At 40.1% G+C, this 14157-nt stretch overlaps 1 protein-coding gene across 1 annotated transcript in view; it reads left to right on the top strand.

Annotated features, from left to right (window-relative positions):
• Nucleotides 1–3400: 3400 nt before the first annotated feature.
• The window catches only part of LOC120417843 (probable serine/threonine-protein kinase roco5), a 184977-nt gene continuing 174220 nt past the window's right edge, over nucleotides 3401–14157 (top strand). The window contains exon 1 of the mRNA XM_039580063.2: nucleotides 3401–4097. The gene's annotated coding sequence lies outside the window, so the exon portion shown is untranslated. The remainder of the gene's footprint in view (nucleotides 4098–14157) is intronic.

Consider the following 14157-nt stretch of genomic DNA (forward strand, 5'->3'; position numbering starts at 1 on the left):
TCAAAATGGCCATTTTTACTACCAGTATCAAAAACCATGAATTTTGATACCCATATTGCCCCAAGTCGTATGGTTCGATAAATGTCCCCCCGGTAGAACCTTCCCGCAGGGCCATGGCCACTCCAGGTGTGGCCAATCCTGTCAAAATGGCCATTTTCACTACCAGTATAAAAAAAACATGAATTTTGATACCCATATTGCTCCAAGACGAATGGTTCGATAAATGTCCCCCCGGTAGAACCTTCCCTCAGGGCCATGGCCACTCCGGGTGTGGCCAATCTTGTCAAAATGCCCATTTTCATTATCAGTATAAAAAACCATGAATTTTGATACCCATATTGCCCCAAGTCGAATGGTTCGATAAATGTCCCCCCGGTAGAACCTTCCCTCAGGGCCATGGCCACTGCGGGTGTGGCCAATCCTGTCAAAATGGCCATTTTTACTACCTGTATCAAAAACCATGAATTTTGATACCCATATTGCCCCAAGTCGAATGGTTCGATAAATGTCCCCCGGTAGAACCTTCCCTCAGGGCCATGGCCACTCCGGGTGTGGCCAATCCTGTCAAAATGGCCATTTTCACTACCAGTATAAAAAACCATGAATTTTGATACCCATATTGCCCCAAGTCGAATGGTTCGATAAATGTCCCCCCGGTAGAACCTTCCCTCAGGGCTATGGCCACTCCGGGTGTGGCCAATATCCTACCAGTTTGGTCCCAACCCCGTTTCCTTAAATCATTCTGGTTTTCGAGTGACCGATCTAACAATCTTCGTTAGAACAGAATTCCTCCCAAGTTGGTGCACAACTTTCAATGTGTGCATGTGTGTGTGAGCAATAAAATTACCACCGTCGATCCGTCTCTGACGGATTTTCGAATAAAACTAAAATTGTTCAGAGGCTATCTGTTAGCTTATATAGTTAGCATGAAATGTGGCAACATGGTGCAAATTTTGCCTCGTCTCCTGCTTTCTTGGAACTGTCACGCGAGAATGCTGCACCATTGTTGCCACATTTCATTCGTTGCAGACCCCTTCCGCAGTACCAAGCATGCAACATTTTCGTAACGCGCGACATTTTTCGTTTTTCTGGATTGACACCTCACCAGAATAGAGCCCTTAGGACAAAGTTCTTTGTCAAAATAGTTCTAAATCTGACAAGCAATATTTGTTTAGTTTGGAAACAACATCCGAAATGCTTGTTAAAAATCTTGTAAAGTATTTTAAATAAAATAAATAATGCTTAAGCTACATTTATCAATAAAATATTTAAAATTTCGCGGCATTTCACGGTGCTTACACAATTTCACGGCCAGGGGCAAATTTCACGGATTACGCGGCTTCCGTGAAATCGCGAAAAAATCACTAGTCCTAATAATTTTACATAGAAACACAAAATATGACCAAAAATCGATTATTTTACACTTTGGCTCAATTTGGAGGACTGATTCAGATTCAGCGGGCAAAATAAAATGGAAAAACATAAAGTTGGACAATTTTCGAATTTCGTTTGGGTGGTCCCATACACTGAAATTTATACATTTTTAAATGAAGATATCTCGATTTAAAACCATATACCCCTATGGGATTTTTCAGCGTTTATAGTGTTAGATCTCCTCTTTCGAAAGCAACATGGCGCATTAAATTTGGCCAGCGCTTTTTCGAGTTTAAAATTTGCATCTTTTTTACCTTATAATGGCTGTAACTTTTAACCCTTAAGTCCAAATTGACTTGTCAATAAATGAAAATGTTCGTTTTGAAGAGTTCTAAAAGTAAATCACTTTTCTCCAAAAGTGAGCCCTGAATTGCTACACAGCTAATTCTGATGTTCTTTTTCAGTTAATATTTACTGAAATTTTCAGTTAGTTTTTCGCTGAACTGAACAGTTAAAATTTGTATGGAGCTGTCAAAGTTTGCTGAAATTTCAGCAAGTTTTCGTTTACTGAAAATTTCAGTAGTGCAGATTTCAGTAAATTTAACTAAATTCAGTAATGATAAATTGGTGTATATGTTTAAAAAACTTATTTTTAAAGGTTTGCTCAGATGCTTTCGTAGAAGGCGTAGATTGCGATATAAGAGTTTCTTGACAAGCCCTTAAACTTTTTAGAAAATAAAAAAAAATCCCAAAAATATTCCTGAAACGTTAGATTTTGAAAATCACCCTAATCGTTAATCACCTTAATTTTCAACCAAACCAAAAGTTGCCCTTTTCCATTTGCAACAACTCAGACATCAAAGCTCCAAAACTTAACAATTTTTCGGAAAATCCATTTTCCACTTAATTTTGCGATCTGGACCACTGTGCACTGTTTTTCGTAAACTTTAAATTCAAAGCGCCGCTTTGAACGCAAGATAATACTAAGCTGGTACAAATGGAAAACGAAGAGTAAAATAAAAACACGAAATTATTAAAATAATTTACAAAGTGATTATAAAAGACCTTACACGAAATATTTTTAATAAATTTTATTTACACAATTTTTATTTTACCATTTCAAATATTCTTGGTCAAGCTTTCGACGCGTCGCTTCCAACCGATCTGTCATCTCTTGCGATAATCAGCCTTGCCATTTTTGATTGCATTGATTTGTATCACTCTTATGAATTATCTGTATGAACTGTAGTTTTGTCGGTATGATACATTATCCAATCTTGTGAATTTCGAATATCAAATGGAATGATACATTGTGGGTTGAATTTTAAAAAAATTATCTTTTAGAATAAAAATTTGGTAAAGCGATAACAAGCGATCAACTTCTTTTTTTTTCAAGTGCAGATTCGAATAATGAAGAGTTATTGTCATATTGTCAAATAATGGATCGTGACTGCGCACAAACCAAATGGTGTCAATATAAAAAGTGTCAAATTACCGGTTGATGAAAATGGCAAATTACTGGCGTTGAAAATGTGTGTTTTTTTAATTCCCCGAAATCTTTAAGTTTCATTGAAACTTTCGTTTTGATATTAGTTTGTTTGATGATTTATTGATTGGAATTATAATTTCATAAAAGTAATCATTTAAAAAACTTATTTTGATTGTGGTTTCAGAAAAAGTAGTTTTACAGCTAATCTTTTGCTATGCATACAGATAACACACCGATTTTCTCAACCATCTGACACCCCTTTTTGACATTGTGTTTATAAACAAGCTGCATCGCACCACAAGCACACTACCACAACCCCAACTCAACCTGTCAAACTTGCTGGCTCTGTAGTTGTACCTTTTGTGCAACACTCGCGAAAGAGGTGGAATCTTTGCTTTGGTAGTGGTGCCGCAGTAATTTCGCTCTCTCTCTCGTTCTCTTTGCTGTATGTGTGTGGGGGAATCTCGTCGCAAGCTCTCCTGCTTCTGCCAGCCAGCGACCAGTCAATGCTTTTCCAACTTCGGTGGGTTGCGGTTCGACGGCGCGATTTCTCTCCGTGTGTTTTTTGCGAAATTGTTTTAGAGAAAAATAAGTTTTTTTTTTTTGCGGACGAGTGACGCTATTTTTTCGGATTGTTTGTTACGGGCGACTACTGTCAGACTGGATTGATTGGTGTCGAGCTGGATTCTTCTTTTTGGAATATTCGTGTGGTGAGAGAGAGAATAAAAGTGAGTGATACTTTTTGCTCGATTTTTTTGAGGATAAACAAGAGCACCGATAAAAGTGAGCAGATAAAATTTGCGTCGTTTTGAGAAAATTAATGAAGAAATTTGCCCAGCATCCCTCAAGATGAGGAAAAAGAAAACTCGCCCGGAAAATGCCTCCAACAATGGTGGATTTTTCGTTGCCGTTGCAAAGAAATTGGGAGAAGAAAACTGAAATCGTACGAAAATAAAGCAAAAAAAAAAAGAGGCCAAAATTGGAATGTTGTGTGTGCGAAATAATTGCAATTTCACTGGGCTTTTGGAATTAAGAAAACGGAAAAGAAGCTGAGCTGTTTCAGTGTTGGTGTGTGTGCACTCAGAGAGGTGGAAAAACAACGGTGAAAAGTCGGGAAAATGACGACGGCGAAAAGATGGAAGAACTGAGCGCAAGCTGTCAAAAGCAAAGTTCTCGTCGAAGGAAGCTGTGTGGATTATTCTTCAACGAAAACACCGCAGAAGGAGAGAAAAATGTAAGCTTGCTTTGATAGATTCCACAAGACGAAAGAAAATGGGAAAATGCTTCCGACAACGCCGCATTAAAAGGCGAAAATGGGAGAAAATTCCATTTAAGAAAAAGAAGAAAGCAAAAAAAAACGCATCTCATAAACAACAACAACAACGATTAAAGTGCATTTTTCCGAGGCCGCAACGTTCGTGTCGAAGAGTGCATTGGCATTAGAGCTTAGGCGTTTGGGCAGCAGTAAGAGAGAGAGAAAGAGGCAACAAAAGAGAAGACAGCGCCCCCTTTTGCCTCCTCCCTTTTATTGTTTTCTTCTGCCAAGAACGACTTTGGTGTAATTTGATGGTTGTGTGTAAATTAGAATGGGGAGAAAAAAAGTTGTTGGTGCTAAACGAGGGGACGGATGTTAATTGGAAAACGGAATGGGATCTGATTAGAAGTCGTGGGTTAATTCGGGATAGCATGGAGGAAAATTTTGGAGTGGGAGAAGATTGGGAAATTTGGTTGATTTTTACGGATGCCTGAATCATATTTTTATATGGTCCCATTTTTTAGGAGTGTTTTAAAGCGGTTTCAAAAACATAAAAATTTACGTTTAAAAAATCATAATTGTTTTGATGTTTTCACTTTTTTCCGCGTTTGGAAATAAATTTTGAGTAACATATCCGCTCTCTAAATATACAATAAATTAAATTATTTTTTTAATTTTGAAACACAAAGTATCTCAAATTCTAGCATACATATAAAATAATTCTGATAGTAATCAAATAGTAATTTATTTCCAAAAGATAACTTTTTTTCCTACCCTGGAATTGAAACTTTAATGTTTGGTTCTTTGAGCTCAAATTTGACCCCCAGTACTCTAGAATGATTTGGACATTTTAAATTAAAGGTGGCGGCCAAAATAGTAGCCACAACGGCGATAAGATTGTGAAAAAAAATGTATACTTTCAACTTTCTACACCCAAAGCAAACAAATGTATCATAATCTGTCATAGTGGATTTGCTACAAAAGAAATACCTTTTATAACGGATTTTGCAGCAAGTCCGTATATCAATTTTGCCCGTGTATAAACATGTCAGCGATCGGTAGTCCTCACCAATACAAGCAACTTGCCAGAAAGAATAATATGTTTGAGCCCTGTCCTTCTCATGTCATCAAGCGGTGCATGGCGCAGTGGCAGCGTGTCGGATCAACAACCAAAAAGTTGATGGTTCAATCCTCGTTCAGTTAAGATTTTTTTTTCTAAAATAAAATCTAAATTGCAAAAAACGCATGAGGACAGTTTTCATGCAGATGGTATACTTGTTATACGAAAATTTATACGGTATTTCTTGTTTAATTTTTAGTATTTAAAGGTAATTCGTATCAAATGATGTTCTACCTTATTTGTTCTTTCTTGATTTTTAATTTTGCATTTATATCGTTAAGTTTATGTTTGTTTCTGATACTATTTGTTTTGTTCTACCCTTTCCTATTACAAACTTTTGCATTTTTTTCATTTTTTTCAGTTATTTTTTCAAAACTTTGCTAGTTTTCATATTGTCTACTTAAGAGATGCTATTTTTTAAATTGTTACATATGCTCAGTGGCATAGTTTGTGATATTCCTTAAAATATCAATCAAGTCAAACTTACTAAACTTAAAATTCAAAAGTTTGGAAAGAAGAATTCTTTTGAAGATCAAAAATTGGTTAATAAATTGACCATTGGCCTAGAGGGCAACACTTTTGAATTGTTTGAAGTTTCGATATTTAATTAAAACTAATTTAATCCACCTATTTGGTTGATGCCTTCCTCACTAATTAAAACTAATTTAATCCACCTATTTGGTTGATGCCTTCCTCACTATTTACAAACAATTGGTGATATGATGGGTTTGGACACAAATATCATCTATTTTGTTATATCCAGAATAAAAAAAATACACAAATATCACTTGATTGGTCAGAACATGATCCAGAGTTGCCAGATCTTCTATAATTTGGACTCGTTGGAAAGGTCTTTTGATTACCTAACCAACGATGGGTCGGATGATGGATCCAAACATAGTTTACGTACATTAAAGTGAGATCCGACTTCAAAAAGGTATATAACCATCACTTAAGTAGTCATAACTGGAGACAGGGTTGCCAGATCTTAAATGTTTTCGACTCGTTGGATAGATATTTCGATTATCTAACCAACGATGGGTCGGATGCTCGATTCGGACATCGTTTACACGCACATAATTGAGATCCGGCTTCAAAAAAGTATATAAATATCACTTAAGTGGTCATAACTTGAAGCAGGGTTGCCAGATCTTCAATGTTTTTGACTCGTTGGAAAGATCTTTTTGATTACCTAACCAACAATGGGTCAGATGATGGATCTGGACATAGTTTACGTACATTTAAGTGAGATCCGGGTCCAAAAGGTACATAAATATCACTTAAGTGGTCATAACTTGAGACAGGGTTGCCAGATCTTCAATGTTTTGGACTCGGTGCAAAGGTCTTTTGATTACCTAAATAACGATTTATAACATATTGGGATTTGAGTTGTTTTTTGTCACTTTTCTAACATCTGGATATTTTTGAAAATACATTTGTTCAGTTTTCGATTCTTTGTCAAATGTAAACATCTGGGTGCTGAAAAGACAGAATGCGTAACGTGATCTTCGAATGCTCCCCACTGCTCCTCACTAATACAACTGCACTACAGCTGTAAACATAAGCAAAGTAGAAGGCTATGTTCAAGCTCAAGCGTGACATATTTTTTGAGCATGAGCATGAGCATGAGCATGAGAGACCACCCATGGTTGTCCTTCTCCGTTGCTGAACAAGACCGTAATATCCCATCAGCACAACTGGTCACACGCTTCAACGATCAAATGATGTTTCCCTTATCAACAGCATGCATGAATGCGCTGAAAAGATAAAACATCACGATCATCAAAACTAGAGCCGGTGCGAATAGGAAACAGTCGTTGGCCACCAACGGCGCCCGCCATGTCAGTTTGTAGATCTCGAGGGGATGGGACGGGAATGTTAGTTAGCACAGGCTGCTACCAAGGGTGGGTTCTATACGATATCCACACCCCCGCGTGTGCCGGAAAACTACTTCTACTTGGGATTTTGTTAGTGGGGAAGGGTAATGGCCAGGATTCATCATAGAGGATGATGATGTGGCCCAATAATCAATGAATTTTGTTGAATAGGGTGATGTATTATGTATTCTCAAGGCAAACAATCGGATGATGCGGATGAGACCGTTCCCGGTTATTTGGTGTTGAGTTTAACATAAATGATTCAATCTTAGACAGCCGGCTGTGGAAAGATAGAATCAAAATTATGTGTGATTAAAAGGTGAAATATTAAACTCAGCGTAACATATTTACGTAGAGTTGCCCTGAGACTATTTATACTTTTAAATTATTATAAGATGAGCGACCAATTAATGACTGAAGAGTTATGATGTTATCTGAAGGACTTGAACAATCGCGTTGAAACAATATTTGTCGCCGTGATTCGCGGGAAACGAATGGTCGAATTGAATGATAATTTATATTTTGCTGACGCAATTTAAAAAGAATCTTCCCGTGAAACAATTGCAAATCATAGAACAAAGAAATCCGACTGTGATGTGTATCAAATACATGACTAACGAGAAAAACACACCGACGACGATGGACGAAAACGGAACGCGAAAAAAATGCGTCCCGACGGACAGGCACCTCGAAATGAACTGGCTCAGCTCTGCTGTCATCATGACAACCAGAGCTAGCCGCACCTTCACACACACACACACGCACGAACTCACCCGAAATACACACCGACGACGATCGACGAAAACGGAACGCGAAAAAAAAAATGCGTCCCGACGGACAGGCACCGCGAAACGAACTGGCTCAGCTCTGCTGTCATCGTGACAACCAGAGCTAGCCGCACCTTCACACACACACACACGCACGAACTCACCCGAAATACACACCGACGACGATCGACGAAAACGGAACGCGAAAAAAAAAAAATGCGTCCCGACGGACAGGCACCGCGAAACGAACTGGCTCAGCTCTGCTGTCATCGTGACAACCAGAGCTAGCCGCACCTTCACACACACACGCACGAACTCACCCGAAATACACACCGACGACGATCGACGAAAACGGAACGCGAAAAAAAAAATGCGTCCCGACGGACAGGCACCGCGAAACGAACTGGCTCAGCTCTGCTGTCATCGTGACAACCAGAGCTAGCCGCACCTTCACACACACACACACACACACGCACGAACTCACCCGAAATACACACCGACGACGATCGACGAAAACGGAACGCGAAAAAAAAAAAAAATGCGTCCCGACGGACAGGCACCGCGAAACGAACTGGCTCAGCTCTGCTGTCATCGTGACAACCAGAGCTAGCCGCACCTTCACACACACACGCACGAACTCACCCGAAATACACACCGACGACGATCGACGAAAACGGAACGCGAAAAAAAAATGCGTCCCGACGGACAGGCACCGCGAAACGAACTGGCTCAGCTCTGCTGTCATCGTGACAACCAGAGCTAGCCGCACCTTCACACACACACACACACACACGCACGAACTCACCCGAAATACACACCGACGACGATGGACGAAAACGGAACGCGAAAAAAATGCGTCCCGACGGACAGGCACCGCGAAACGAACTGGCTCAGCTCTGCTGTCATCGTGACAACCAGAGCTAGCCGCACCTTCACACACACACACACGCACGAACTCACCCGAAATACACACCGACGACGATCGACGAAAACGGAACGCGAAAAAAAATGCGTCCCGACGGACAGGCACCGCGAAACGAACTGGCTCAGCTCTGCTGTCATCGTGACAACCAGAGCTAGCCGCACCTTCACACACACACACACACACGCACGAACTCACCCGAAATACACACCGACGACGATGGACGAAAACGGAACGCGAAAAAAAATGCGTCCCGACGGACAGGCACCGCGAAACGAACTGGCTCAGCTCTGCTGTCATCGTGACAACCAGAGCTAGCCGCACCTTCACACACACACACACACACACGCACGAACTCACCCGAAATACACACCGACGACGATGGACGAAAACGGAACGCGAAAAAAATGCGTCCCGACGGACAGGCACCGCGAAACGAACTGGCTCAGCTCTGCTGTCATCGTGACAACCAGAGCTAGCCGCACCTTCACACACACACACACACACACGCACGAACTCACCCGAAATACACACCGACGACGATGGACGAAAACGGAACGCGAAAAAAATGCGTCCCGACGGACAGGCACCGCGAAACGAACTGGCTCAGCTCTGCTGTCATCGTGACAACCAGAGCTAGCCGCACCTTCACACACACACACACGCACGAACTCACCCGAAATACACACCGACGACGATCGACGAAAACAGAACGCGAAAAAAAATGCGTCCCGACGGACAGGCACCGCGAAACGAACTCTATGTTCAAGCTCAAGCGTGACATATTTTTTGCTGCTAAAGTGACTTATTTTGAAACATTTTGAATCTATTGATGTTAAAGTTTTTGCTGAAAAATTAAGAGGCCATTTTTGATTCCCACGTGAAAAAAATTGCATTAGAAGTGGGTGGAATTTTACGAATCAGAAAATCAACCGAATGGAAGTTCCGAGATCATGTATCTTTGAAGCGAAGTGATAATTTCGTGCCATTCATAGTTATTGATAATTTGTCGCTAACAATTCAAAAAGCGTCGCATAAACATAGGTTTTGCGTGAGACCTAGCGCTTATTGAAATGTTAGCGACGAATTGGGCCAATCTTGATTTCAACCAGCTTCCAAAGATTTGTTGACTTCGAATACCTCAAATGCTCGAAGCCATCGACTTTTTATTCCTGACCAAATAAATTATAGATCGATTACAATACTTGCCACTTCTTGGTATAGTTTTGCAAACAGTAAATTGGTTCCGCTTTGACAGTTCTAAATTGAGGCCACTTTGCGAACCACTATTCTGCACCCAGGTAAACATAAAATAAAAATAAAATAAATGAAAATAAAAAGAACATTTTTGTAGTAGGATTATAGCCTGAAGAAGGCAAAAGTTATGTTTGAAAATGTGTTTTCGCATGAATTAAGATCTAAGAAAAGTTAGCGCTAAATAAAATAATGATATTCATCGCTGTATAGGTAATGTAAATACCAAACTCAACGAAATGAAGATCTGGCAACCGTGTCCTAAGTTATGACCCCTCAAGTGATATTTATGAACTTTATGTAATGGGACCATCCACAAACCACGTGGACACTTTTTTTGGAAATCTCAACCCCCCCCCCCCTCGTGGACAATTGTCCATACAAAAAAAAACTTTTTTGTATGGAGCGTGGACAATCGCCAGACCCCCCCCCCCCCTAAAGTGTCCACGTGGTTTATGGATGGTCCCAATGCTTGCATTTGCATTTCCAAAAAAATATGCATATCACAGAATTTTTTATACATTATTGAAGTTTTGGTATTGTCTGAAATTTCAAAATATCAATGAATTTATGAAAATATTAATCAGTTTTACGTCTTTCCCGATCTGTGTTTCAAAAACTCAAATTTGTAAAATAATGAATATGCCTCAACTTGATTAAAAATACACAAATCAACGTTATACCATGTATTATTTAAGTTTTACAATCGATTTAACAAGTTCTTTTAATGACAAATAAAAGTTTTAAGCAAAATTTGAAATACCTGAACAGGGAGGCGATATAACAACTTGGAATGAAAATTTACATTGGCCTTATAGGGGAACAGCATTTTATTTCATCGTGTCTCTGATGTTGCCATATCAGCACTTTGCCGTTCAATTACAGCTCTGAAAAGGGGGTTTCTAATGGCCAAACATATGAGAATTTCCCCTAGCTTTTTTTAAGGGGATTCCTTTCATGTTTTCTTTAATTATTTATCAAATTCCTTTGTGAAATTAAAATCCGTCTTTTTAAAATTTTACTATCCTCAACTTGTTGAATGCACTACTTGCACTCAGTTGCATAATGCAAAAAGTACACTCATAAGAGATAGAACAACACGAAGAAGCACTTCCATCCCTCAAGGTTGCCCGCAGTTTATTTCTGGCGTCGACCCGGCGTCGGTGTCGTTGCGACTTGGAAAATAGTATTTGCACCACGCCACTGCGGATAGATTTACTTTGATGTTTGTGAAATTAAACTTTAAAAATTTTGTTAGGACTGTGAGTAACAGTTTACTTCTAGAATACTCTTATTTTTTTCAAACTGAGTTTTTTTACCGTGTTACACCAGCTCACCTACGCATCAACGGCAGAAAATGTTGCATAATTTGAGTAGTTTGCCGCTCGTCTTCATCATCATAACATCCACCACCCACCCCGGTTTGAAATGATTCTCTGAAATGATGATGGAGATGATGGTCAATTAGAGGTGTTTGCGTACACATTTCAAGCTTTTCAGCTTGCCGACAAGTCGCGCAGCGACTCTGCAACAAAAAATCGATTCCCCAAAGTAAATCTCACCGGTACTTCCGAAAGGCAACAACATTTTTTTTTGGACTCGATCCAATAAATACACCGACGAAAAAGGCACATTTTATTTTGGTCTGACAAACCGAGGAAAACTCAATTTTTCACGTTCATCTCGGAATGGCGTCGTAAAATCGGTCACCACCATGTCGGCCGTCGTTGCTGGTTCTAATTAATCGCAGCTGAGAACGTGACCAATCAAGTGTGGTGTGGCGATGCGCTCAAAGTCGCGGTTTGGGATTTTTTTAAAAGACGTTTTTTGAGACAGATAGTGAGACAGTTGAGACAGTCGTGAAATTGGTTGAGATAGTCAATTGAAATGGGACAGCAAGAATCATTTGAGACAGCTTGAAATAAAATTGTTGAGGTAACCAAGTCACGAGTCATCTGTCTCATTTGTCTCATTCTTCTTCACGGCCACTATTGTCTCAATTAAATTTGTGTTTCAAAAGCTCAGCCATCTGAATTTTGTTTGGCTTGTCTCACCCGTTTAAGTATGTTGTCTCATTTGTCAATATGAGACTGTCCCATCAATATTGACTGTCTCATTCGTCTTTTCTTGTCACATTTCACTTGCCTGACATTTAACTGGATCAAGTAAAATGAGACAAGAAAAGACCATCATATTGACTAATGAGACAACATACTTAAACGGGTGAGACAAGCCAAAAAAATCCGATGGCTGAGCTTTTGAAACACAAATTTAATTGAGACAATAGTGGCCGTGAAGAAGAATGAGACAAAGGAGACAGATGAGACAACTCGTGACTGCTGAGACAGTCGAACCAACAAAGCAAATCAGTTACAAATTTTGGCTGTTTAATTGTGAATGATTGTCGGAGACTTGGAGAAATCGAAGGTGGGACAGTTATGTCAGTTTGGGACATTTGAGACAGAGAGATCAATTGGACAGTAAACATAAACTGATGAGACAGAAACAATATTTGCTGCAAATTACATTTGAAAAGGCTGAGACAGTTGCGACAATTGAATCGCGAATTAGTTTGAGACAAACAAGATAATTGAGAGAGGTGGGACAGCTGAGGCAGATGATGCAATAGAGAAAAGTAAATTGTTGATGTTATTTAAAACAATCAGATTGTGGAATACTTCAAGCAATCTGATAGGTGAGACAGTTATGTCAAATGAGACCATTGAAAAAAGCTTAAACAATAGAGTTGGATTCGCAATTTACATAACATTTAAGACAGCGATCATGTAAAAGTAGAAATTCCGAACCGACCGTCTTTAATTCGCCTAATTTCCACATCACACATTTTCCCAAAATTTGCCACACTTTTCAAGACATGCTCGAACGCACGTGAAAAGGCAAAATTGTGTAATTGCAGCACACATCACGCCACTAACCAAGAAAATGCCCAAAAAAAAAGAGGAAAAGCCCCAAACACATAAGACAAAGAAGCAAAAACTACTATCCAAATTAGCTGATTACACGGTTACGGAGAAAAGTCAGTCAGTCAGAAACTGACTGTGTTTGTGTGTGTGTGGCGTATGGAAATTGGTGTGTGCTCGATGGAGCCGAAAATAACCCCGGAAAGTGTCTTCGCGGTGTGTGGTGCATTAGGCCACCGCCGCCGTGACTTGCACGCCGTAATTATATGGAAATTGTATCACTATTTCATGCGGCCAGTCGTGAAATGGAGACAGAGAGTGGGAGAGAGAGAGAGAGTTGTCTTCTTCCGAAGACGCGTCCGACCCGGAATCGATGCCAGAGAGGACGTTATGGTCGCGATATGTAACGGCCTGTGGAACATAATCGTGAGTTATGTGGTGCAGGGGAATCGTCAACATCCAGTCGCAATCGATGCAGTCACGTGCGAGTTATGTCACAGTCGCGTTGCAGTCGTGTCGCAGTCACATCAACGCAGTCACGCAACAACTTAAAAGTCAACACAGTTGTATCGAAGTTGAATTCCCCCAAAAGATACCCAAAAAAACATTCCTCGTTTAAGAATCTTAACTTCCAAAAATAGCTCGGTTTCAACTCCACCCAAGTGCAATCCCGACTCTCGGGCAGATCCCAGAACTCAAGAGCTAGTAGAATGTTGCACTTCTTGACACCCACGCGCGCGTGCCTCAACCAGCATACTCAGAACCACTTCGTTGACGCTTCTTCTTCTTATTCCTGCGTTCCCATGGTGGGAAATCGTGCCGAGTGACAATAAATTTTCCCCGCATTTTCTGGCAAAAGCGACTTCGTGGTGGAGGAAAGAAGATTTAGAAACCATTTCCCGGGATTTCCCGCCATGCTGCGTGTTTTTCTCGTCTTATGGAACACTGACTAATCTGCTCATCGTTCGTCAGACTCAGAAAGAGCGTTTTTTCCTTCAAGCTGCTTTTCACTTTTTGGCTTTGGATTGCTCCATATTTTGTAACCGTAGGAAGGTGTCACTTTGTTTTTTTTTTGCGTGCAACATCCAATCATGTTGCGTGACATGATTACAAAAGTGACACGTCAATTCTCTTTTTTTATATTTCTCTGATTTTTTTTAACAGCTTCTATGATCACA

This window comes from Culex pipiens, chromosome 1 (assembly GCF_016801865.2).
Source record: "Culex pipiens pallens isolate TS chromosome 1, TS_CPP_V2, whole genome shotgun sequence".
In the NCBI taxonomy this organism is placed as follows: Eukaryota; Metazoa; Arthropoda; class Insecta; order Diptera; family Culicidae; genus Culex; species Culex pipiens.